Below are 25,973 nucleotides of genomic sequence, written 5' to 3'. Positions count from 1 at the left end.
TGCCTCATGAAGACTTGGACACAACTGAAAATGACTGAATAAATGTATAGGATATTTAACAAAAACTCTGTGCGAAAACTAACTTTTTTTTCTGCACCAGTGTAGCAACAGGAGAACACCATAGGAAGAGGCACCACTAGTAGAAATTCCTCACTGGGACCCCACTCCATACAATTAAAATTTAGGTCTAGTGCTTAATTCATTTGTGTGTAAAATTGGGCTCCTAGATTCCTAAAAATTCAAAAATAGGGAAGTTTCATAGATTCCAGCCCCCAAATGATAAGACTAGGCATCAGCATTTTGCAGCACAATCATAATTGAATTAAATTAAGTTCTTCTCCCCCCCCTTTCTGACAACTCCCCTGACCAATTGTGAAGTTCAAATATTCTAAAGAATAGAATTGGGATCAGAATCAATAGACAACATCTTGCTATCCCACTAACTATTGTCCTAGAACCTCAGAATAGTCAATAATCAATAAACATTTATTTATCATCTACTATATGCCAGGCACTGTGTTAATTGCTGAACATACCACCCACCCCTCAAAAAAAAAAAAGAGACATAAGACAGTCTTACTTTTTTTTTGAGAAATACAATGAAGAGATACAAATTTCAGTGTTGATTTCATCTTGTAAAATGATGAGTTTCTGAAAATCAAGAAATTAACCAGAGGTTAACCTGGTAGGAAATTATGAGATGAATAAAAAGAGAATTGGCTAACATTTTGTTGTACAGGTATGTATGAGTCTTTGTAACCTTATGAACCATAATTCACCTATACTATCCATGGGGTTTCCTTGGCAAAAATATTGAAATGATGTGTCATTTTATTCTCCAGTGCATTAAGTGAAGCAGAATGACCTGTCCAAAAACACACTGCTTATTAAGTGTCTGAAGTCAAATTTGAATTCAGATCTTCCTGATACCAGACTTAACTCTCTATTGAGGAATCTAACTGCTTCATTTTTCCTTTCTTTGTTGTTTGTTTTTATGAACATTATTAGACTTAAAAATGGAGACCTTCCATAATTTGACTTAAATATGAAGATATAAAAAAGAAACTAAGGGTGGAAAAGGGATTGCACTGGAAGAAAAGGAAAGGGGAGGTAAAATAGGATAATTTAAATCACATGAAGAGGCAAAAAAAAATCTATTACAGTTGAGAGAAAGAAAGGAGAGGGATCAGCATTGTTTGAACCTTGATCTTATCAGAGAAAATATCAGACATTCTTAGTTTGATATAGAAACTTTTCTCCCCTTATAGGGAAGTAGAAGGGAAAAGGGGAAAGGAAGGGGAAGGGGCTGTAAAAAGAGAGGGTACAATTAAGAGGGGTGGTGATCAGAAGCAAAACAATGGTGAGGAAGGAAAGAGCAGAAGGAAAGAGAAAAGTATAATAGAGAAAATAAGATGGTGGAAAATACAGAGTTAGTAATTTTAACTATGAATGTGAGTGGGATGAAGTCTCTCATGAAGCAGAAGCAAATAACAGACTGGATTAAAAACCAGAATCGTACAATATGTTGTTTACAAGAAAAACCTTTGAAGCAAAGAGATGCATAAAGAGTAAAGGTAAAAGGCTTGAGGAGAATATTATGCTTCAGCTGAAGTTAAAAAAAAAAAAAGCAGGGGTAGCAATCCTTATCGCAGATCAAGCAAAAGGAAAAAATAGACCTAATTTAAAGAGATAAGGAAGAAAACTACATCTTGTAGATGTAGATAATATATGCGCCAAGTGGTATAGCATCCAAATTCCTAGAGGAGAAGTTAAGAAGGTTGCAAAAAGACAATAAATTTATACAAGTGGAGGATCTCAACATTTTTCTATCAGAACTAGATAAGTCAAACCATAAAACACAAAAGAAGATAAATAGAATTTTAGAAAAGCTAAGAATGATAGACCGTTAGACAAAATTGAATGGGGACAGAAAAAAAAAAAAGGAATGCATTTTTTTTGATAGTACATAGAATCTACACAAAAATTAATCATATATTAGGGCATAAAAACCTCAAAGTTAAATGCAGAAAGGCAGAAATAATAAATGCATCCTTTTCAGATCATGTTGCAATAAAAATTACATATATTCCAAGGAAAAATAGACCAAAAAAATTGGAAACTACATAATCTAATTCTAAAGAATGAGTGGGTGAAACAACAAACCATAAAAATGATTGATAATTTTATCCAAGAGAATGACAATAATGAGACAATATCCCAAAATTTATAAAATGAAGCCAAAGCAGTTCTTAGAGAAATTTTATATTTCTAGATGCTTACTTCAATAAAAAAAAAAAAGAAAGAAAGAAAGAGAGAGTTCAATGAATTGAGCATGCAACAAAAAAGGCTAGAAAAAGAACAAAATTTTAAAACCCTCAATTAAATACCAAATAGGAAATTCTGAAAATAAAAGAAGAGATTAATAAAATTGAAAGTGAGAGACTTATGCAAACTGACTCTAAATGAAATGAGTAGACCCAAGAAAACATTGTACTCAGTAACAAGATTATGTGATGATTAACAGTGATGGACTAGGCTCTTTTCAATAGTGAGGTAATTCAAACCAATTCCAATGGTGTTGTGATGGAGAGTCATCTGCATCCAGAAAGAAGACTATGGGAATTAAATGTAGCTCACAACATAGTATTTTCATTTCTTTTTGTTATTTGTTTGCTTTTTTCCTTATTTTTTCAATTTTTTGATCTGATTTTTCTTATATAGCATAAATGTGGAAATATGTTTAGAAGAATTTAACCTATATTAGATTACTTGTTGTCCAGAGAGGGGAGTGGGAAGAAGGAGGGAGAAAAATTTGGAACTCAAATTTTTTCTAGGGTGAGTGTTGAAATTATCTCTGCATGTATTTTGAAAATAAAAACAAATTTAAAAATGTATATATCTTCCTTTAGAAAACAAGAAATTTGAGAATCATCATTGTACTGATATATTTCATGAAATAATCTGAGGATACCAGCATGGAGTTACACAAATAGTTGGTGTAAATCTCCTTGATTTCTACACAAGGAGGGCATATTTGTCATGTAAAAAAAAAAAAAAAAGAAAACTAAATTAAAAGTTACTCTGATTATGGCCTTTTGAGAAACAATATATGGACCACAAGTGCAGGCTGTCCTAATGCAGTTTTTAGCTACTGCACTAAGATTTTTAGGACACCTATATTTCTTCTTTATAGCAAATAATCACAACCATTAAAATCAAGAATTATTTATCAATGACAATCCACTACAATTGCATTTTTGATTTTTCTTATTTGGGGTACATCTGTGCAGCAAAATTTGATTCTTGTTTGATAACAATCTTAATAAAAGTGAGACTAAAGAAGTTGCAATAAAAATATCAAACATGATTAAATATGAAAAGGCAAATTAACATGGCATTGTTTTGATGGGGGGAAATTTCTTGGAATCAGTATCTTCTATGCATTTACAGTTAACTTCTTTATGGTATACAAACATCAAGACTTGGGACATTAAAGTGAGAAAGACACATATGTCACTTTTAGCATAATATAATATGTGCATTATTCTTTTAATCAAATAGAAAATACATTGTAAAATACTATAGTTGTAGCTCTGCATATTTTAGATTTCTTTCCAAGATAAGTTGATAATGAAGTACTTTGATGCTGGGAAGCAGGAATTAGAAATATTTTCCAAGAAAGAATGCTAGACTGTAAAATTAAAACTTGCTTAAAATAAAAAATCCATAAATATATAGATTCCCAATTTTTTCTTCATTTATCTATGGTTGATACAGTGATATGATGGACAGTGTGCTGGAAAGAGAGGCATAACATATGTTCTCATCCGGAATTTGCCATTAACTAGTGATCCCACTAGTATGGGACTTTAGGAGATTCATTTACCCCTTCACCTCAATTCTCTCAAAAGTAAAAAAGGGTTTGGTTAGACGATATATAACATCTGTTTTAGCTCTAACATTGAATAATTACGGTGTAGCCGAGTGTTAGTCACAAGCAGAGACACAAGTCTTATGTAAAAGATAATAGGATGTGCCATTTGAGGGCAGAATTTATCATAACGTGTCTTAGAATGATTAAAAACCTGTGCATAAAATTTATTGCTAAATCATTTTGGGAGACTCAATAATTTTCCAATTACTTATGCATAGTAATTAATGATAGGAGGGTTAAAGCCTGAGATTTACATGTAATGCATATGCCACTTATGTAGAGATGAATTAAACAGTAAAGCTGCTGCTTAATTTCTTTAATGTTTCAACAATTATGCCTTATATTTTACTGCAATGAGAACTTTCTTCCTTTCTTATTTTTTTTTCTCAATTTGAACTTCTGTATTCTATTCCTGAAATGCACTGATCAAATAAGCCCTGGTATCCATAAATTTTTTTGTTCAGACATGTTCCAATTTTAATGGCAAAGATACTGAACTGGTTACCATGCTATTTCCTTCTTCAGCACATTTGACAGATGAAGAAACTGAGGCAAACAGGGTTAAGTGACTTGTCCAGTGTCATAAATCTGTCTGAAGTCAGATTTGAACTGAGGAAAATAAGTTGGCCTGATCCTAGGCATAAACCATCCTTGTCCCACTTAGTTGCTCTTATTAGATAGGAAATATTAGAACTCAAATCATGGAATATTCCAACTCAATTTGTTGGTGGGGAAATGTCAAATTAGTTTTATTACTACATTTATATTCTTAATAACTTGATTTATATTCATCTTCACTTATTTTCCTTTGACTTATTTCAATAAGCAGATATTTCCTAAGATTTGTGAGGGAAATAGCAACTTAGGTTTAAGATCTTTGGAGAAAAAATGTTTACAGTCTCCCAATCTGACTAATTTCAGATTTCAGTCTGACTCATATTTGTGATGATAGCACAATGCAAAGAGACATTTCATTTAACTGTCTGAAAGTTCATTGGAGATCTTTTCTGTTTGGCCTAAGGCTTAATTAATCTGAGGCAACATTGGGAGGTATTTAAAATTTTGCTATGAACAAGAGAACTATTGAATGTTATCTCTAAATATTCTGCCTCATCTATGGATTTACTAAACCCCTCTGACATTTCCCTCTCCACAATTTTTCTTCCCTGATTTAATAGTATCTTTTCTAATTACATATAAAAACAGTTTTAAATACTCACTTTTATAAGGTTATGATTTACAATTTTTTCTCCTTCCTTTTTTTCCTAAGCCCCTTCCAAGATCACAAGTAATATGACGCAGGTTATAGATGTACAACCAAATTAAACACATTTCTACTTTGGTCATGTTGTAAAAGAAAACTCAACAAAAAAGAAAAAATATATATGAGAAAGAAAACAAACAAAAATGAAAATAGCATGCTTCAATCTGCATTCAGACTCCTTAGTTCTTTTTCTGGATGTGGATAGCATCTTCCATCATGAGTCTTTTGGAAGTATCTTGGATCATTGTATTGCTGAAAAGAACTAAGTCTGTCACAGTTGATCATCCCATAATGTTGCTGTTACTGTGTCTAATGTTATCTCGGTTCTGGTCACTTCACTTTAACATCAGTTCATATTAGTCTTTTCAAAGTTTTCTTAAATCTTTCTGCTCATCATTTACTATAGAATGATATTATTATTCCTTTACATTCATATATCATAATTTATCCAGCTATTACCCCACTTGATGGACATCCCTTTATTTCCCAACTCCTTGCTATCACAAAAAGCTGCTATAGACAATTTTTTACTTGTAGGTCCTTCCCCCCCCTTTTTATGATGATTTTGAGATATAGCGTAGTGGGGTATTGCTGGATAAAAGAGTATACATAGTTTTATAGCCCTTTGGGCATTGCTCCAAATTGCTCTCCAGACAGATTGGATCAAGTTCACAATTCCACCAATGATGTATTAGTGTTCCAGTTTTTATTATTTATCATTTTCCTTTCCATCATATTAGCCAATTTGTAGGTGTGAGGGGGTACCTCAGAGCTGTTTTTAATTGACCATTCTCTAATCCAGGAGTGAGAAAACTTTTTTCTGCTAAAGGTCATTTGGATATTGATAACATTATTTGCCATCCACACAAAATTATTAACTTATAGAATTTAAGCAGTGGAGGTTATTATATCTAGTTTTCAGCTTATCATTGCCTGTAGTTGCCTTAACAAATTGTTTCACAGGCTTTATACGGCCCACAGACTGGACTGCCATACTCCTGCTCTAATCAATAGTAATTTAAAGCACTTTCTCATGTCTATAGATAGCTTTAATTTCTTCATCTGAAAACTTCCTGTTCACATCCTCAGGTTATGTATCAATTGGGGAATGACCTATATTCTTATAATTTTGACTCAATTTTCTATATATCTGAAAAATGAAGCATTTATCAGAAACATTGGATTTAAAAATTGTTGATTTTGTTTATGCAAAAACATTTTAATTTAATGTAATCAAAACGATCCCTTTTGTTTTTCATAATGTTCTCTATCTTCTGTTTGGTCATAAATTGTTCCCTTCTCCACAGATCTGATGGGTAAACTATTTCTTGCTCTACTAATTTGCTTATGGCAATACCCTTTATCATGTACAGATTTTGACATTATCTTGAATTAGGGTATGAGATGTTCATCTATGCCTAATTTCTGCCACACTATTTTCTAGTTTTCCCAACAATTTTTGAAAAAAAATATGAGTTCTTATCCCAGAAGCTGTTATCTGCTTCCCTAATTTTCTCAACACAAAGGTACACTTCAGACCTTCTTTTTTCTGCTCATTGTTCCATCAAAATCTCTCAGGAAGAGAATATGACTTATTCAAACTAGGAAGTAAATAAATAAAGTCTAATGTATTTCCTTTTCTTATGATTACTTGATTTTTTTTTAACTAGACTTATAATTTCATCATTATAGGGCATTGCCAGCATAGAAATTTCTTTCTACTAGTACAGATCTTCAATTCTTTGCTACATATAGGTTTAGAGAGTTGCCTTGGGCAATGAGAGAGATTTGTTCATGGTGACACTGATAGCATGCAACAGAGGTGACACTTGAGACTAGGTCCTCCTGGCTCAAAGTTTAGTCCTTTTGTGCACTCGCTGTGCTATGCTGGCTCTCATATGCATTTTAATAGACAAATATCTTAACCGTAGAATTGAAGAAAAGATATCCTCATACAGTATAGCCATCAGTTCACCTACAAATAAAGACAATCCTTATCCAAAGGATATTACTTCAAAAGAGAAGTACTTGGTGGTGATTATAGGATAATAACAAAGAATTCTTCTGGTCATTTTTCTTCTAGTTTTATTTTGTCCCCAAACCTGACCTTAAGAAAAGACAGTAAACTCAGCATTTCCTGGGGAGGTAAAATAGCTGAGCTTAGCTTTCCTAGCCAGTAAAGAAAAGAAAAAGGTATCCTACTTGTCCCAGTATTCCTTACTGCCTCCAAGGGATTCAGAGAAGATTTTAATGAAAGCCAAGGGGGGCCCTTTAATCTGCACAGAGAGGGATGCTATGTAAACATAAAGTTCTATTATCTCAATTATCATCATCATCATCATTATTATTTCTGAACCATCAAAAAAGGTTCTATTCAAACTGAATTCTGTTCAAACTTAAACTTACAAAAAATATCTTAAAAAAACAAACTCAAAACTGTGGTCATGCTTTTCATAATCAAGTTCAAGTTGAACCAATTCCACAAAATATCATAGGAAGGAAGGAAGGAAGAGAGGAAGGAAGGAAGGAGGGATGGAGGAAGAGAGAAAGGGAGGGAGAGAGGAAGAGAAAGGGAGGAAGAAAAGGAGGAAAGGAAGGAAGAAGAGGAGGAAAAGGAGGGAAGAAGGGAGAAAGAAAAGGAGGAAAGGGAGGAAGGAAGGGAAGAAGAAAGGAGGAAAAGAGAAGGGAGGGAAGAAGGAAGGAAGGAAGAGAGGAAGGAAGGAAGGAAGAGAGGAAGGAAGGAAGGAAGAAGAGGAGGAAAAGGAGGGAAGAAGGAAGGAAGGAAGGAAGAGAGGAAGGAAGGAAGGAAGGAAGGAAGGAAGGAAGAAAATAGGGAGGGATGGAAGGAGATGCCAGACATTGAGCTAACCACTTTGTAAATGTGATCTCATTTAATATTCCTAACAACCTGGTGAAGTGAATATAATGATCTCCATCTACAATTGAGGAAATTGAGGAAGACAGCGACTTATCCTGGATAATCTAGATAGTAAAGTATATGAGACTAAATTTGAACTCAAGTCTTCCTAACTTCAGGCTCAGCACTCTACTTTATTCTATCATCTAGCTGATCACTTTATAGCTAAGGAAATGGAAAATGAAGTTCAAAAATCTTGTGACTCTTTTTTGATATTGATCATTTCACAATTATAGAGTTGTTCTTTGAGATGAAATCTTTTGTTCCTTTTAAAGTGCCTCAGTATCAGTTATGGAACAGGGGAGCATGCAGACTCCCCTGATTTCACAATAGAACTACACTCTAATGAAAAGTTTTTCAGAAAACAGTTTTGTTTTTCTTTAGATAATTCATTAATCTGAGCATAGGTTAAGTCCTTAATACTGAGCAATCATAGTGTCTCAATTTCTCAGTATAAAAATATAATTGAATAAATTGTGTAGGGAAAACAGAAGTCAGGTAAATATTCATCTGTTTTTTAGTTGTGTCCAATTCACCATGACACGTTTAAGGTTTTCTTGGCAGAGCTGTTGGGAGTAGTTGTCCATTTCCTTCTCCAGATCAGTTTATAGACAAGCAACTGAGGCAAATAGGATTAAGTGACCCGCCCAGGATCACATAGCCAATGTCTGAGAATGAATTTAAAGTCATGAAGATGAAGCTTCTGGATTTCAAACCTCGTGCTTTATCCAGTGTCACCTAGCAGCCCATCATCATCATCATCATCATCATCATCATCATCAAAATAGCTAACATTTATATAGTTCTTACTCTGGACCCAGCACTGTGTGAAACACTTTACAATCATCTCATTTGAGCTTCACAAAGCTGGGAGGGAAATGCTATTATTATCCCCATTTTTCTGAAGAAAATGAGGCAAAAAGGATTAAATGACTTGATCACTGTCACCATTAGAAAATGTGGGAGGCTAGAATTCTTCCAGGCCCAGGGCTCTATTTACTACACCACCTAGCTGCCTCACAGCTTTTATTTATATAGCACCTTAGGGTTTACAAAGCACTTTCCTCTCAGTATCCCTGTATAGATATAATCTCCATTTAACACATTAATAAAACAGAACTTAAGGTTAAATGAATCTTTCTGGTCACATAGCTAGTAATTGAAGCAAAGTGTGAGCCACTGTCTTCTGATCCTGGATTAAATGCTCATGTTATAATAAAACACACCACTTTGTCTCAAAAAAAAAAAAAAATGCCTAGGAGCAGCTAGATGACAATGTGGATAAAATCCTGGCCCTGAAGTCAGAATAACTTGAGTTCAAATCTGATTTCAGACACTTAACACTTAATAACTGTGTGATCCTGGGAAAGTCATTTAACCCCAATTGCCTCTTAAAAGAAACCTATAAATATAGAATATAACCATTAAAAGGGACTTTAGAAATGATTGTCTATAATTTTCATTCTACATATAAGAAGAAAGAACTAGATAAAAGGAGAGTATAATAGGAGACCAAGAATTGTTTTAAATTAAAATACAGATATAAATTTGATATGGAACTAGATTCAAAATGATTTGCCTGGTGCTGAGTCAAACTTTACAAATATTTGCTAAAATTAAAACATCAAACATCAAAATTGACTTTATAAATTTTTGTTCTATTATTTTAAACATATCTTTTTTGTTGTTTCTAAAGAGTTGCTTCAGCAATTACAAAAATTACTTTAAACTTGATTTCCTGTCCCTTGAAAACCTAGTGAGAAAATCTATCTTTCTGAAGCAAGGAAAAATTGTCTGCTTCTTGCTAGTTGGTGAGACAGCTCTATTTCTAGAATCACACTATCTTATATTGAGAAGGGAAATATTAGATCATGAGTTTAAGGAGTCGATTAGAGAAAAGAAAATTTTTGTGGCTAAATTCTTTTAAAGAAAGCCATGATCGATTTCCATACATCAATTTAAAGTATTTTGTTTGGGGGCAGCTAGATGGTACAGTGGATAGAGCATGGGCCCTGACGTCAGGAAGACCTAAGTTCAAATCTGGTTTCAGATACTTAATACTTACCAGCTGTGTGATCCTGGGCAAGTCACTTTACCCTAATTGCCTTAGCAAAAAGAAAAAGAAAGCAAGCATTTCATTTTGCATATTGAATTTCTTTTTTCCCTTAAATTTTATTTACTTTTTCTAAACTTAAAAAAATAAAACAAGCATTTGTATAACAGAATAGAAGGAAAAGACAGTTTTACATGAAACTGTATATCCATTATGTACAACTTGCTATTCTTTTAAATATATAATAAAATTATTATGAAACGTTAACTTGTTTTTCTTCCTTCCTCTTTCCCCCTCTCTATATTTTAAAAGACGGTTGCCATTAGGCACATAAGTGTTAAGAAGTTGAGAGGCAGGTTCCAGTGGTTTCTTGAGCATTTCTTCTCCTTTGGTGTTGGAATCCTCATAAAAGTGTTAAGTCATTAGAATTGATAGAGACAATAATTATCTAATTTAGCATGGTGCTGTATGATTGATTTGATCCTACAGGGAGATGTTATGAGCCAGAACTTGAAACAAAGTGATAACTCAATGGAATTGATAAAAGTAATGCTTATGTGCTTGGGTTTGCACCTTTGAGAGTTCACACATTAGCTCACACATATTAGTTCACAAGTATGGGAGATACACAAAGTTAGCTTTGTAACTTTGTGAATTCACACCTCTCATAATTCCACTCTCAGAGGAAGAGTCAACTTTTGAGAGAGCATAAAAAGGAGCTGAGTCAGGAACGTCAATTTAGTTCGGAAGATTGGCAAGAGTCGGAGTTGAGCTAGAAGCAGAAGCTGCTAGAGGCAAAAAAGATTAGCAATGAGAGCTCTCCGACCAAAGAAAGCTCAAGTGAGTTCAGTTAAGGAGATTGACAAGATAGAGACTGCAGTAGAAGCTGCAAGAGCTCTTGGAACCAAGGAGGGAGAGAGGCCTTTAAGGAAGCTAACCGGGCCCAAGGAAGGAGATAAGACCTGGAAGGAGAAAATAAACGTTTGGATTTTATCAGCTGGCTGTATTTGAGGTGATTATCACTCTGAACTGAAAGAAACCTGCTCCCAGAGAACCTTCATATTTTAAAAAAGAAGAAGAACACCACACTTTGGGAGTCTGGATATCTTGATGTGGAAGGTAAAATAATTTAAAGCTTCCTACAAAGTAAGGCCTTTGGATTTGTGAACATGTATTTCAAGACTGGATTTTGGATACCCTGTAAAAATTAAATTATACATAAATACTATCCAAAAATGGATACACATACACACAATTGAACTTTATGTACATTTATCACTTAATGCAGCACTTGTCATTAACCAGTAGAAAAGTAATTATATCATAATTAGCCATTCCTTTTTAAATAATAGATTTCTATAGGTTACTAAATTTTTTCCAATGAATTTTCATTTCTCATCAAGAGAGTTGTAAAGTTCTCCTACTGTTTTCTACCATATATTTGGGTAAGCAAGTATTTTCAGTTTATACCTGTTTTAAATTAAAATGCAGACATACATTTGATGTGGAACCAGATTCAAAACTATTTGCCTGGTGCTGAGTCAAACATTATAAGCATTTGCAAAAATTAAAACATCTAATATCAAAATTGACTTTATAGATTATTGTTCTATTATGTTAAACATATCTTAAGTTCTAATTTCTTTTATTACAATTTTATATATATTCAACAAAATTGACAAAAAATTAATATGAATTCTTGCAGATAAGATTAAGAATATGAGATCATTTTTACTTAATTTCTCAATAATATATTTGTAATATTTTATAGAGATTTATAATTTTATATTTAGTTTTCATAATAATAAGTAGATTATATTTTAGATTTTACAGTTATAATTATATAATGTAAATTTTAACTTGGAGCTTTCAAGAGCAAAAATTATCATTGCAGTTATTTTCAGTATTAATGAATAAATTTAAATTAATATCATGAGTAGTATATTAAATAACCCTTAGGTTTAATAAGATTCTTATTGTTGTTGTTGAAAGCTTTCATGGAACAAAAAACATTGGGAACCATTGGGTTGTCTTAATACTTATGTTGCAGGTTAATAAATGATGAAGTATAGCCGCTGAAATATTTAAGAACAACATATGTTTCAGTAGGTGAAGGATGTAACACCCTCATTCCAACATCAATATGAGATAAAATAAGAATATTTGTAAAGTACTTAGAATAGTACCTGAAACATAGTAAATAATTAATAAATGCTTGTTGCCTTCCTTCTTCTCTCCCTCCCTCCCTTTCATCCTTCTTTTGTTCCTTTCTCTTCTCTACTTTTTTCTTCCTCCCTTCTTTCCTCTCTTCCTACTTCCTTTCTTCACCTTCTCTTTCATCATTCCTCTCTTTCTTCCATCATTCTTCCTTTCCTTCATTATTACCTCTTTTTCACCCTCTCTTCCTCTTTTCTTCCTTCTCTCTATTTTATTTTCTCTTCCTTCATTCCTCCCTCCTTTCTTCTTACTTCTCTCTTTCTTTTCAATTTTTTCTCTCTTCCTTCCTCCTTCCCTCTCTCACTCTCTATTTCTCTTCCTCCCTTTCTTCCTTCTTCTCTCCCTTCCTCCCTTCTTCCTCTCTCCCTCCCTCCCTCCTTCCCTTTCCTTCCTTCCTTCCTTCCTTCCTTCCTTCCTTCATTCCTCCCTCCCTTCCTTCTTTCCTTCCTTCCTCCCTCCCTCCCTTCCTTTCTTCCTTCCTTTTTTTCTTACTTCTTTCCATCCTCCATCTAATAGGTATAAAGGAATAGGAAAGGAAGAAGGAATAGTAACATTTTGCCACCAACTGAGAAATTAGAGACATAAAAGTTGAAGATTCAGGCTAGGGGAATGGCACTAAGTACAAGAGTAAGAGAGACAAAGAGAAAATTGGTGTTTAAGGAATTTCACTGTAAGGTACAGTTTGCCCTTAACTTTTTGCCATACCATGGAAAAGAACAAGACAGAAAGACTAAATGGAGGGCTGTAAATCCTAGTCAATGATAAGTCTCATCAGGAAGTAATTGGAAAGCACTTTGAGAGAATCTTCTTTGTGACAAAAATATGAGCACAAACATAGCATCTCTGCCTTACTGGTTTTACTATTTATTACTCCCCACACTCCATAAATAAAAAAAATCTAACAGATGATTTTAAGACAGTGAATACAAAAGTTTTGGAAGAGTTTGGTAAAATCAACAAGCATTTTAGATAGTTACTTGTTCCACATAGAAGGAGTTAATAAAAAGTGTCTATAAATAGATATCTAGAATCGTCTTCCCTAATGCCTGGATTTGGGACATGCCCTTAGACTAATTAAAGACCACATACATCTGAAATTATTTGCTCCACTTTGCCCTGTTCTATCCATGAAATTCCACAGTGATAGAGAACCACCACCCTTTCTCCACACACATATGCTATCCCATCCCTTGCTAAAGCAATCAAACATGGAGATGGAAAACCAATAAAAAGCAGTATCTTAGAAGCCAAGGGATGTGAGAGTATTCAAAAAGAATAAGAGAACAAGTTTGTAATGCTTCCAAAAGGTTTTGCCACTGTACTGCAACAAATGGTAAGAAAGCATGAAAGCAAAGGAATTAAAAATTATCATTTGGTTACACATGACATTTACCAATGAATAACAAACCCACTCAAACAACTAGATTGCTCATGTAATGTAGTCAAATTGAGCACTGATTCCTGTCTAAAAATGCACTCACAAGTTCTAATTTATAAAGTCCAATATCAATGATTATGTAAACTAATGATATTACAGATACATTTGATTAATTTTTTCAGAATCACATCAAAAATACGGACAGCAAGCAAGAAATGAGGACATTAAATTAAAAATGAGGCTGAGGTTGTTTTTTTTTTTTTCACTTCTAAAGGTAGGATGCTGAGATCCTATAATACAAAAGAGAAGCAATGATATTTAAATAAAAGTGCCTGGATGCCAAAGCTCAGAATAATATAAAATTGGTGCTGAATGATAGGGACAAGAAAACAAGTTTTTTGGCAATCTTGGAGTGGCAAAAATAACAAGAAAGAAATAAAACTGCTGCTTAGGATGAAAGGGATGATAAATATCTAGGCAATTCAGTCCAAATACATTAATATTTTTTAGATATCTACCATGTGTTAAGGTACTGTTCTAGGTACTAAGAATACAAAGATAAAAATGAAACCATCTGTCTTTTAGAGGAGCACAGGTTATATTAAAATAGAGATTCTTAACCAAGGCTCTGAGAAAAATTTTCAAGAGTTCCATAAATTTGTATGGGGGAGGAAGTCATTTTTATTTTCACTATCCTTTAAGTGAAATTTAGCATTTCCTTCCTTTGCAAACATAGATATGATGCCATATTAATATTAGCAGGACATGTGAATCTGGATCACAGATAATTTCACATATCACACTACAGTTGTTGCAAATAACAACTAAGTTCATAATTTCAAAATTGCTATAGTTGAAGATAACACATGCTCATAGTCTTTCTAGCTACAAAATATATTTCAATATAATTGATGTCCTTTGTAATCTTATGAATTTTATTCATGTAAAAATTATTTTGAACAGAAATTCAAGTACATCCAGATAGTCAAGAAAGTCCATGACATAAAAAGATTAACAATACCTATAGCAGAAAAAGATTACCTGTACCAAGATAAGTACAATACAAAACAATTTGAAGAGAGAGAGAGAGAGTAGGAACTATAGCCACAATGTATTTTTATGCTCAAGTCTAACAGAAATAATTTAATGATAATATTAATCTAACATTCACACCTTTCTACATTGAAGACTAGGATAGTCCTCCATGCCTTCTAGTACTGTGGAATGATCAATTTGGATAGACTTAGCCCTTTTCTCAATGCAACTATCTAAAACAATTTCAAAAGACTCATGATGGAAACATCTAGAGAAAGAACTATGAACTCTGAATGTAGCTCAAAGCATACTATTTTTACTTTTCTTTGTTTTTTTTTTTTCTTTCTTGTGGCTTTTCCCTTATTCTTCTTTCACAACTAATATAGAAATATGTTTGATATGGTTGTACATCTATAACCTCTATCAGATTGCTTACTATTTTGGGTAGGAAAGAGGGAATGGAGAAAAGGAGAAAAAAAACAATAGAAATCAAAACCTTATAAAAGTAAAGGCTGAAAACTATATTTACATGTAATTGGAAAAAAATAAAATACTATTAAATGGGGGGAATGGATCATGGAGAACAAGTGAATGTTCACTGCAGTCAAGAATATATACACATTTTCAAAAAGAGGGAGAGTTTGTATTTTTCAAACCTTAGGTCACTAATGATGACTTCATTTCTTTACAAACTTCTGGAATTTAAGTTATACTTTGTAAACACTTATAAAAAGAAGCAATAATAAATGGGTCAATATGGATTCATAAACAACATCATGCCACACTAAGCTTCCCTACCTTCCTCCTTCCCTCCTTCCCCTTCCTTCTCCTTCTCTGTCCCATTTCCTCCCTCTGTCCCTCCTTCCCTCCTTCCCCTTCCTTCTCCTTCTCTGTCTCATTTCCTCCCTTCGTCCCTCGCTTTCTTCTTCCCTCCTTTCTCTCTCTCTCTCTCTCTCTCTCTCTCTCCTCTCTCTCTCTCTCTCTCTCTCTCCTGTATCCTAGACTGATAGACTTAGACATGTTGAAGGGAGAGAACAAACATTTATTAAATAAATACTGTGTACTAGGTATCAGGCTAAAATATTTTAAAATATTATCTTTTTTTAGACAGCAATCCTGTCAAGTAGATGCTATTAGTATCCCCATTTCACAGAATCTTGGCAGGTCAAGGTTGGATGATTTGCCCACGGTTCTGTAGTTTATAAGTGTCTAAGATTAGATTTGAACTCAAGTTTTCATGATTCCCAATCCAGTGCTTCATCCACTCCATTATTTAGCTGCCTCTGGTACAATTGGTAATAATAAGGTTTTTAAGAAAATCAATTGTGATACATCTAAAGACAAGACAGAGAAATGTTGGCTAAGTGGACAACTTATGTGGATTCAGAACCATCTAATAGTAGATTAGATCTAAAGGGTTATAGGATCATTTAGAGTTGAAAGGGAGCATAGAGATCCTTTAGTCCAAATTCATCATTTTACAAAAAAAGAAAAAAAAAAGGAACATGAGTAACTTTTGTTATTCAGGAATTTTTAGTCATGTCTGATTCTTTATTGGATGCAATAATACTGGAATGGTTTAGCCATTTTATCTCCAGTTCATTTTACAGATGAGGAACTGAGACAAACAGGGTTAAGTGATTTACTGAAGATTGCATAGCTTGTTGAATATCTGAGGTCATATGTGAACTTGCCCAGAGGGATTCAGTCTTTAAGTGATTAAGGCAAAATTAAAATCTTAGTCTGACTGACTCTGAGTTCAAGTCAAATCAAAAAGCATTTATTAAACATCTGCTATGTCCAAGGTACTATGCTTAGAACTATGGCTACAAAAAAAGCAAAAAAAAAAATAGTGCAGATCTTTCAAGATTTATGCATTTAGGAAGATCATTTAAATAGCTGAATGAAGGATGTACTGGAATAGAGAGATAATTAAAATGGGGAAACCAACAAGAAGAATATTGCTAGAGCCCAGGCATAAGGTAATGAGGGCCTGAAACAAGGAGTTGTTAGTATCACAGGTGAAGATGAGAATATTACTACAGTAAAATTAATAGGATGTGGCAACAGATTGGATATGGAGAGCGAGAAAGAATGAAGAATTGGGAACTATACTTAGGTTGTCAGCCTGGGTGATTGAAAAGATATAATATCCTTTGCAATAAAAAAACAATTGTTAGGCACTTGAGTGAGAAAGATAGTGAGTTTGGTACTGAGCCTAAGATATCTTTGGGATATCCAAATTGACATGTACAATTGAAATGTCCAGTACTTGATTGATGAGGTGATACTGTGGGTAAAGAGAGAGGTTAGGGTTACATAAATAAATCTAAGAATAATCTACATAGGGATGATAATTGAATCTATAGGAGCTTATTTCCCTAAATGAAATGCTTAAAAAGGAAAAAAAAAGAAGTAGGCACAGGAAAGAGTCCTGAGGAACACTCATGGTTAACATGCTTGCCTGAATGAAGATTAATTAAGAAAACTAAAGAGTAAAGGAAAAGAAAAACTAGGAGATAGCAAGTAGTGTCACAAAAAAACCTATAGAGTAAAGAATATTCAGAAAAAGAAGAGTGATTAACAATGTGTAAGACTATAAGAGAAAACTAGGAGAGAGTAGTTAGTGTCACAAAAAAAAAATAGAGTAAAGTATATCCAGAATAAAAGAATGATTAAAAATGTCAAAGGTTGTAAGAAAAAACTAGGAGAGAGTAGTGTCACAAAAATCTGTAGAGTAAAGATTATCCAGAAGAGGGATAGCTAGGTGGCCCAGTGGATAGAGCACCAGCCCTGTAGTCAGGAGGCCTCAGACACTTCACACTTCCTAGCAGTTCGACCCTAAGCAAGCCACTTACCCCTAATTGCCTCAGAGGAAAAAAAAAATATCCAGAAGAAGAGTGATTAACAATGTCAAAGGTAAAAATAATGAGGATTGAGGAGAAAAAAATCATTAGATTTGGCAATTAGAGATCTTTGGTAACTTTGGAGAGAGCAATTGAATAATGAGGTCAGAAATCAGGTTGCAGAACATGAATTAAAGAGTAAGAGGAATAGAAGCAGAAGAACCAACTGTAGATGACTTTCTTGAAGAATTTATATACAAATGGTAGGAAAGAGATAGCATGAGAGATATGGGATGGACAGATCAAATAAAGGTTTTTGAGGATGGGGGAGTTAGCATCCATTAGACAGAGAATGACTGAAGATTATGAAGTTGTTACTAGTCCCTTATGCTCAAAAAGAACCAATGGCATCATGGAAGTGATGTCTTTGACTAACTGGTAAGTTGATTTAAGGGAGAAAGAGCTGTGCAAAGTAATCAGTATATTTCCTCCATAGTATTCAAAGTCCAGAAGCAAGATGGCTAGCGATGATCCAGGATGCAGTAGTTGGTTTTTCTAAATTAAGATCTTTCCCAGGATTCAGTTTGTCTCAGGCAATACCTATTGAATAACTAAGGGCAAGATAAGAACAAGAAAAAAAGATGGACTTGTGATGGAAAGAGCCTTCTGCATCCAGAGGGAGAACTATGAGGACTGAATGTGGATCACAACAAAGTGGTTTCATCTTTGTGATTGTAGTTGCTGTTTGCTAGCTTGTTTTTGTTGTTGTTGTTGTTGTTGTTGTTTTTGTTTTTTGATTTGGTTACTTATGCAGCATGATGAATATGGAGATGTGTTTGGAAGAGCTGCACATGTTTGACCTATATTGGATTACTTGCTGTCTAAGGGAGGGGAGCAGTGGGAGGGAGGCAGAAAAATTTGGAACACAAAATTTTGTAGAAGTAAATGTTGAGAAACATCTCTGCACGTATTCTGAAAAAAAAGTTATTATTTTTAAATATTCATCTCAGAGGTAAGATTTTTGGGGTTTCTGGCTAGGAAAGAAAAAAAGAAATTGCTTTTACACTTATTTTAAGCTATCAAAATATAAAAATGAGCCATATAATGATGAAGTAATAGAATAGGAGGCAAAATAAATTTGTGTTTATCCTTTGAGCCAGCAATTCTGCTAACATGTCTATATCTCAAAGGGGTCAAAGAAAACAAAAAGGAACCTCTATGAATAAAAATATTTATAGCAGCTCTTTTTATGATGAAAAAATCCTGGAAATTGAGGGGATACCTATCAATTGGGGAATGGCTAAACAAATTGTGATATATGGTTGTGATGAAATACTATTAGAATATAAGAAATCACAAGGGAGGTGATTTCATAAACAAAATGGGAATACTTATATGAACTGATGCAAAATGAAGTGAGCAGAACCAGGAGAAAATTGAACACAATAACAGTAATATGCTAATGATTATCAACTGTGAAAGACTTAGATACTCTGATCAACACAATGAACCAAGACAGTTCTGAAGGATTCATAATGAAAAAATGCAAACTACCTCCAGAGAGAGAACTTATTTGAATGCAAATTTAAGTATTTTTTTTTTACTTTCTTTATTAATTTGGCTGATGAGGTTTTTTTAGGTAAATTGGCAAGTTAAAATATGCTTTGCATGAAAACAGGCTGCCTCTACATGAAATGTATGTCTCTAGTGAAATTCCTCAGATATTAATATACTTCAATATTCTAAATAATCTCTGATCTAAGAGAAAGGTATGGTTGTGGAAATGGAGACAGAAATATATGTGAGAGGTCATAATCCATTCATATCTCTTCTTGGGTTGCTTTAGTCTATATCCTTCCATTAATTTTTCATAAAAAAATACAAAATCTCTTGGAATTCTTCCTCAAGGCTTTTTTTTTTTTTTTTTTTTTTTTTTTACCTTTTAATAGATACAATTGAAGCATTTGGGTTATCTGCTATCTCTCATTCTCTTTGCTTGATTTCTTCACATTCTTTTCTAATAATATATTTTTCTGATGATCTGTTTTGCACCATTTGCACTCACCCATCTTTGATAATATCTATAGCATTTTTACACTGATTATGCATCTTTCCATTGACCTCTAAGTCAACCACAATTTTGATCCTTCAGATATCATGGTATCCTGTGATTCATAGATATAACACATCACTGGGAGATTATTAGTGATTAAAAACATGAGCTTCTGTATCAGAAAGTGACTTAGAATAACTGAAAACGTGAACTATTTCCCAAATATATTCCTGCCTGCTCTCTTTCTATTCAATTCTGGGCTTCAGTTCATTAACCATCTGCTAGACTTTCTTGAGATATATGTCCTCTGGAATAACAATAGTTTGCCCATCCAATTGCATATCATAATGTGAATAAAACACATTTTTCATCTATTTGATTCTTACTAAGTAGATTTCTAGGTCACATTCTATGAGACAAAACAGATAGTGATATTCCCAGAGATTCCCTGAATAAAAAGATTTAGCCAAATGGGATGTTTTGGGGACAAGAAAGCCCGAAATTTTACATAAGGCTATCATAACAAGGTCTAGGGAAAAATTGACCAATGAATTGCAAAAACTCTCAGCTTTGTGTCTCCTATATCATCTTTCTATCTCTTGTTCTCACCCAGAGAAACCCTGTATATAAGTCTTAGAGACATTTTTCTTTTCCACAAGGAGCCTCCAATTTGTGTGTCATTACCTAATCTAATAAAACATTGAGCAAAGGAAAAGATTTATTTGATCAAAGAAAAACAAAGAATTCAGACTGAGCTCATACCTATGATCCTGAACCAGCAAGAAAATGTTACCCTTCCTAGGAGGACATCAAGCAATCTTCCCTTATGATGTTTCACACCTTCTCTTAGAACCTAATGTATAGCAACCAGATAATTCACACTGGTAATAGAAATGTAAATTTAGGTTGTTATTTAGAGAATATGGTGCTCTTCTGTTGTGGTTCAGTTTATCCTTCAGGATCATTCAAATAGTATCAACTATTTCTTCCCAAGTTTGAGCAAAGTTAACAATCTACATCTATTCCACCTTTTCTTATCAAGACTGCAAGTACTTTTAAAAATATCTCTTCTCAGGACAATACTAAGCACTCAAATCTCTTTCCTTTCTCCCCTACTGAGATTCTGCATCCCTTTGTTCTTTTTGAACTAGTTTTGGAATCACATTTCTCTTATTCTTATTACTGTTCCACCTTTCTTGACCTACATCCTATGATTCTTCTTTAGGACTTAATCTTTTTAAATCTTTCTCAGATATCAACTTCTTAGTAATTATACTTTCCTATACAGGTCACCTGGACAACAGGTCTTTTTCCAGGTATAATCATAAGTAATACAGGACTGCCAGACATTTTTATTTATGGGGAACATTTAGAAAACATTGTCTTTACTATGCTCAAAGGGCTATCCAACTGTACATACACTTTGATTCAGTAGTGCCACTATTGGATCTGAATCCTCAGGGAATCACAAAAGAGGGAAAAGGACCCACGTGCAAAATTGTTTATAGCAGCTTTTTTTGAGGTGGCAAAGACTTGGAAAATGAGTCAATACCCATCAATTGGAGAATGGCTGAATAAGTTATGGTAGATAGAAGTAATGGAATGTTATTGCTCTATTAAAAATGACAAACAGGCTGATTTTAGAAAGGCTTCGAAAGATTTATATGAACTGATGTGAACGAAACAAGTAGAACTAGGAAAATATTGTGCACAGCAACAGCAAGATTATGCAATGATCAGCTATGACAGATTTGGTTCCTAGCTATTCAGTGATCCAAGGAAATCCCAATAAAATTTGGATGGAAAATGCCATCTGCATCCAGAGAGAGAACAAGGGTGACTAAATATAAATCAAAATATGCTATGTTGACGTTTTTTTCTTTTTCTCCTAGTTTTTTCTCTCATGGCTTTCCCTTCTGTTCTGATTTTTCTCTCCTAATATGATTCATAAGGAAATATGTAAAAAAAAAAATGAATGTGTACTTATAACAAAAACAATGTTGTTTAGCTGTAACTGGGGGGTTTTTAATTAAATTTTAAAAAGTAAAGAAAAAGAAAACATTGTCTTTGGCTGCTCTTTTTTGGCAGCCTACAAATCTCATAGTGTCTTATGAGTTCACTTTTTTTCTCTTCTTTAGCAGAGGTGAGAATTTGTGGCATGTGGAGAGTGCAGAAAGACAAAGAAATTATTAAGAATTACAGTACTTGCTTGAGACAAATTGAAGGAGCCACTGCTCACTTATGTCCTTAAAAGAAAAACAGATGCCTAACAAAAATTGGAGATAGGAAACTCAACTAGGTTGTGATACTTTGGGAGAAAACTTGCCCCAAGACTCTCATTATCTTCTCGATAACAGCTAATCCCTCAATAGCATAGAAACCTTATAAAATCTTCAGGTAACTCTAGGCTTAATTTTTTCTTCCATCTCCAAATTGCCCCAGCCATGACTTTACTAGTTAGGATTTTATTTATCAAGGTCTTTGAGTAGTAGTCTTCTGTCTCTTCTGACTTAAAATCAAACATAAGGAATCAGATTTTTCTACTAGTCTTGAGCACATCATATAGTTCTAGAAGAGAGAAAAAAGGGTGTCTAGCCCTAAAGTCTTCATCCTAAAGATAAGAAAATTGAAACCTAGAGGGAGCAAGCAGTTTGTGAAAGGTCACACTCAAGGCAATTGGCTTACAGGTTTAAGTCTACATCCTTTGCCTCTAAACACAGTGTTATTTCCACTGCACTAAACTGGCTGGGACCAGGAAGCTGCCATTCTTGACCAACCATCAACATGTATGAAGTAAAGTTAGTGATGTCATCCTAGGGAGCTTCATGAACATAGTCATGCTGAGTAAACTGAGCATTGTTCTTGAACTTACAAATCTCATGGAATGGTTTTAAATAGCTTTGGCTTCAAAATTTCCTTCAGAGTGTAATTGTGTGGTTCAAAAACTTCATAATTCCTGCCAATTCACATACTTCCTTGGATAGCTTATTCTCAGAGGCTGATATCTGATTATCACAAATCCCAAAAGGGCAATCTTTCCTAGAGAACTGCTTCTCCCATAACACTTTGATCTCTATGGATGTTGTTCTTTTTTTTTTTAATTTTCTCTTTTTGCTTTCTTTCTTTCCTTCTTTCTTTCCTTCTTTCTTTCTTTCTTTCTTTCTTTCTTTCTTTCTTTCTTTCTTTCTTTCTTTCTTTCTTTCTTTCTTTCTCTTTCTTTCTTTCTCCTCTCTTTCTTTCTTTCTTTCTTGCTTGCTCTTTCTCTTTCTTTCTTTCTTTTCTTTCTTTCTTTCTTTTTCTTTCTTTTTCTTTCTTTCTTTTCTTCTTTCTTTCTTTCTTTCTTTCTTTTTCTTTTTTTCTTTCTTTCTTTCTTTCTTTCTTTCTTTTCTTTCTTTCTTTCTTTCTTTCTTTCTTTCTTTCTTTCTTTCTTTCTTTCTTTTCTTTCCTTCTTTTCTTTCTTTCTTTCAATACTTGGAGTTAAGGGACTTGCCCAGGACTTGCCACAAATAGTCATTGTAAAATGTCTGAGGCCAATTTAATCTCAAGTCTTCCCAACTCCAGGGCCAGTACTCTATCCACTATACCTCCTAGTTATACCAGTCATTTTTTTCTTTAATAAAAAGCAGCATAGGGCAGCTAGGTGGCTTAGTGAATAAAGTGTCAGCCCTGAAGTCAGAAGGAGCTGAGTTCAAATTTGATCCCAGACGCTTAACACTTCCTAGCTGTGTGACCCTGGGCAAGTTATTTAATCCCAATTGCCTCAGCAAAATAAATAAATTTTAAAAAAAAAGCAGCATATGTAAGTTTTTTTTCTTATTCTTTTGATGTCTTATACCTCTGAGATAACATTGAGATACCTCAATGGCCTCTAACGTTTTATTTCCTTCAGGAAAGATTTTTCTATTTATTTGGTCAAGTCCAATCACCTTTCCAGACTTCACCTTCTTAAGTAGCATTTCTGATTTCTTGTATAATACAGTGAGTTCAAATGTGGTCTTAAATGATACTCCTAAATCACTATAAAAATGCTAAAACATCTTTGTCTTAATTCATTTGTTGTTCTTCTGCTTTCCTCTATAAATGCTTTGGGGATGACTTAACTTAGTTGAGATTTTCCACAAGTTCATTTCACAATTGTTGTTGCTTCTGCTGCTGTTGCTGTTGTTTTTAATCATAGCTATTCAGAATTGAAAAGGTCATAGATATAATCAAATTCTAATCAATCTTTTTTATATACATAAAGATAATTAAATTTGACTTTTATTTTTAGATAGGGAAACTGATGTCCATAGATATTAGGTGACATGTCCACAGTCACAAAGGTAGTCATTGTGGGAGTTAGCACTTTCATTGTGCTGTGGAGTAGAAGTGATGATAATCAGGTAATCATTTTAAAATACCTCATTCAAAAATGAAGTTGGAATTTTCATAATTACATAAAGTGTCTTCTCTGTGTTATCCTTTCTTATAATCTGATAGAGATTGACATTTGCTTCAAATGGCCAGTGATCTGTTTGGACCTAGAGAACTGACTTGTAAATGACTTTGATGGCAGTATCTTGTCATTTCTCATCTTTTAAGGTAAATATAATCCATTTATTTTTTTCTTGATAGGTGAATTGGTTTAAAAAAAGATATCTATTAAATATATACTATGTGCCAAATATTTTTAAGTATTGAAAAATTAGACAGTTGTTGCTCTTAAGGAGTTTATATTCTAATAGAGACAGGCAATGTATAGCTGATAATAGCTGCAGAGAGAATACTGAGGCTTAGAATATTGAGGTAGTTAGAAGCTTTCAATTCCAGGATGGATGAAAAGGCCATGGTCTCATCTGGCAGTTCAAAGCACATGCTGATAGAAGAAATGGCAAGGTTTAATGGTCTAGGGAACTAAATAGCTGATCATACAGCAGGATCCACAAAGGTACAGAGGAATAGTCAAATGTAAAACCCAAGGATCCAGAAGACAACCATCAAGAACAAGCCATTGTATTGATTCCCTGCTTAATAAAGTTCTTCACTAAAGTAGGTCTGGATCAATTCTACCAATTTGTAAATAGCAATATCTTCCCCATGGCCAGAAGGTGGAAGGGTCTCAGGTTCACAGCCATTGAGAAGGAGATTGACAATCAAAGATTGTAGTAGAAGAGGTAATTCAGGCTTTATTGTATGTGCGATGGGGAAGAATTAGGGGTGGAGAGATTATTGCTCAATTGGAAAAAAAAAAAAGATTAAGGAAACATTGACCAGGAAGATTAGGGCTGGGGAGTAGAAAGGGAAAAAGAGACATAAATACAGAGCATCATCTTACTTTCTCCCTCCTAGAACCATTTTCCATCAGCCAAGAGCTCTAGTACCAAAGAACATAAAAAGAAATGCTGTTGAATATTCATTTGCCCAGTGACTTCTCTACTTTCTACTAAAAAAAAAAAAAAAACTATTAATGATATATGGTGATAAACATAATTGTCTATAAGACTTTGCCCTCTTTCATTTCTTAAGCCAGAATTATATTTTTCAACATCTTTTTAGCCATTTCCTCCTGTCAATTTTACATTAGAGCCATATTGAAATAGTCTATGTAGAATTGTTTTAAAAGATCACACCAAATTCTTTAAAGATATTCTAGCCTTCATCCTCCAAAAAAGATATGTTTGTTTGTATAGTCTGTAAGTACTTTCATAGTGGTCTTTATTTTCATGCTTATAAGTTATTCAAAGCAAGATGACTAAAATTATATCCTGGTTGTTTTTGTATAGATGTTAAAGTCAATCTTGACAACTTCTAACCATTTAACTACAACTTGTTTATGTCTCTCATCATGTACTGCAAGATTGTTAATATTACTCTACTTTAGTTCTTCCTCCATTATTAGTTAATGAATTTATATTTAAATTACCTATAGTTAAAATTATGTGTATGGATGGCCTAAAATCACTCTGATTCTTAATTTACCTCTTCTCCATTTCTAGCACTTTGTTCCTATAAGATGTCAACAGAATGGACTAACAATATTATACTTTATTTCATGGTTTGCTATGATCAAGCATTCTGTCTTTCATTATTTTTATAATCTATTGATGGTTAGTTTATGTATACTTACCTAAACTAATCCTCCAATACAAGTCGTAGCTAATTATTTTTAAAATACTTAAAATTTTTCCAGTGTCGTAAAAGTTCAATCTATGTTCCACTGTTGGCATGGTCTTCAAAAATCTAGAGTCACCTCTTTGCCACAGTAAGATTATGACACATGACACTTCAAGAGGCAAT

The sequence above is a fragment of the Antechinus flavipes genome, chromosome 4 (genome assembly GCF_016432865.1).
Source record: "Antechinus flavipes isolate AdamAnt ecotype Samford, QLD, Australia chromosome 4, AdamAnt_v2, whole genome shotgun sequence".
Taxonomy (NCBI): domain Eukaryota; kingdom Metazoa; phylum Chordata; class Mammalia; order Dasyuromorphia; family Dasyuridae; genus Antechinus; species Antechinus flavipes.
The sequence above is the reverse complement of the archived record's forward strand: the minus strand, read 5'-3'. Positions refer to the sequence as shown.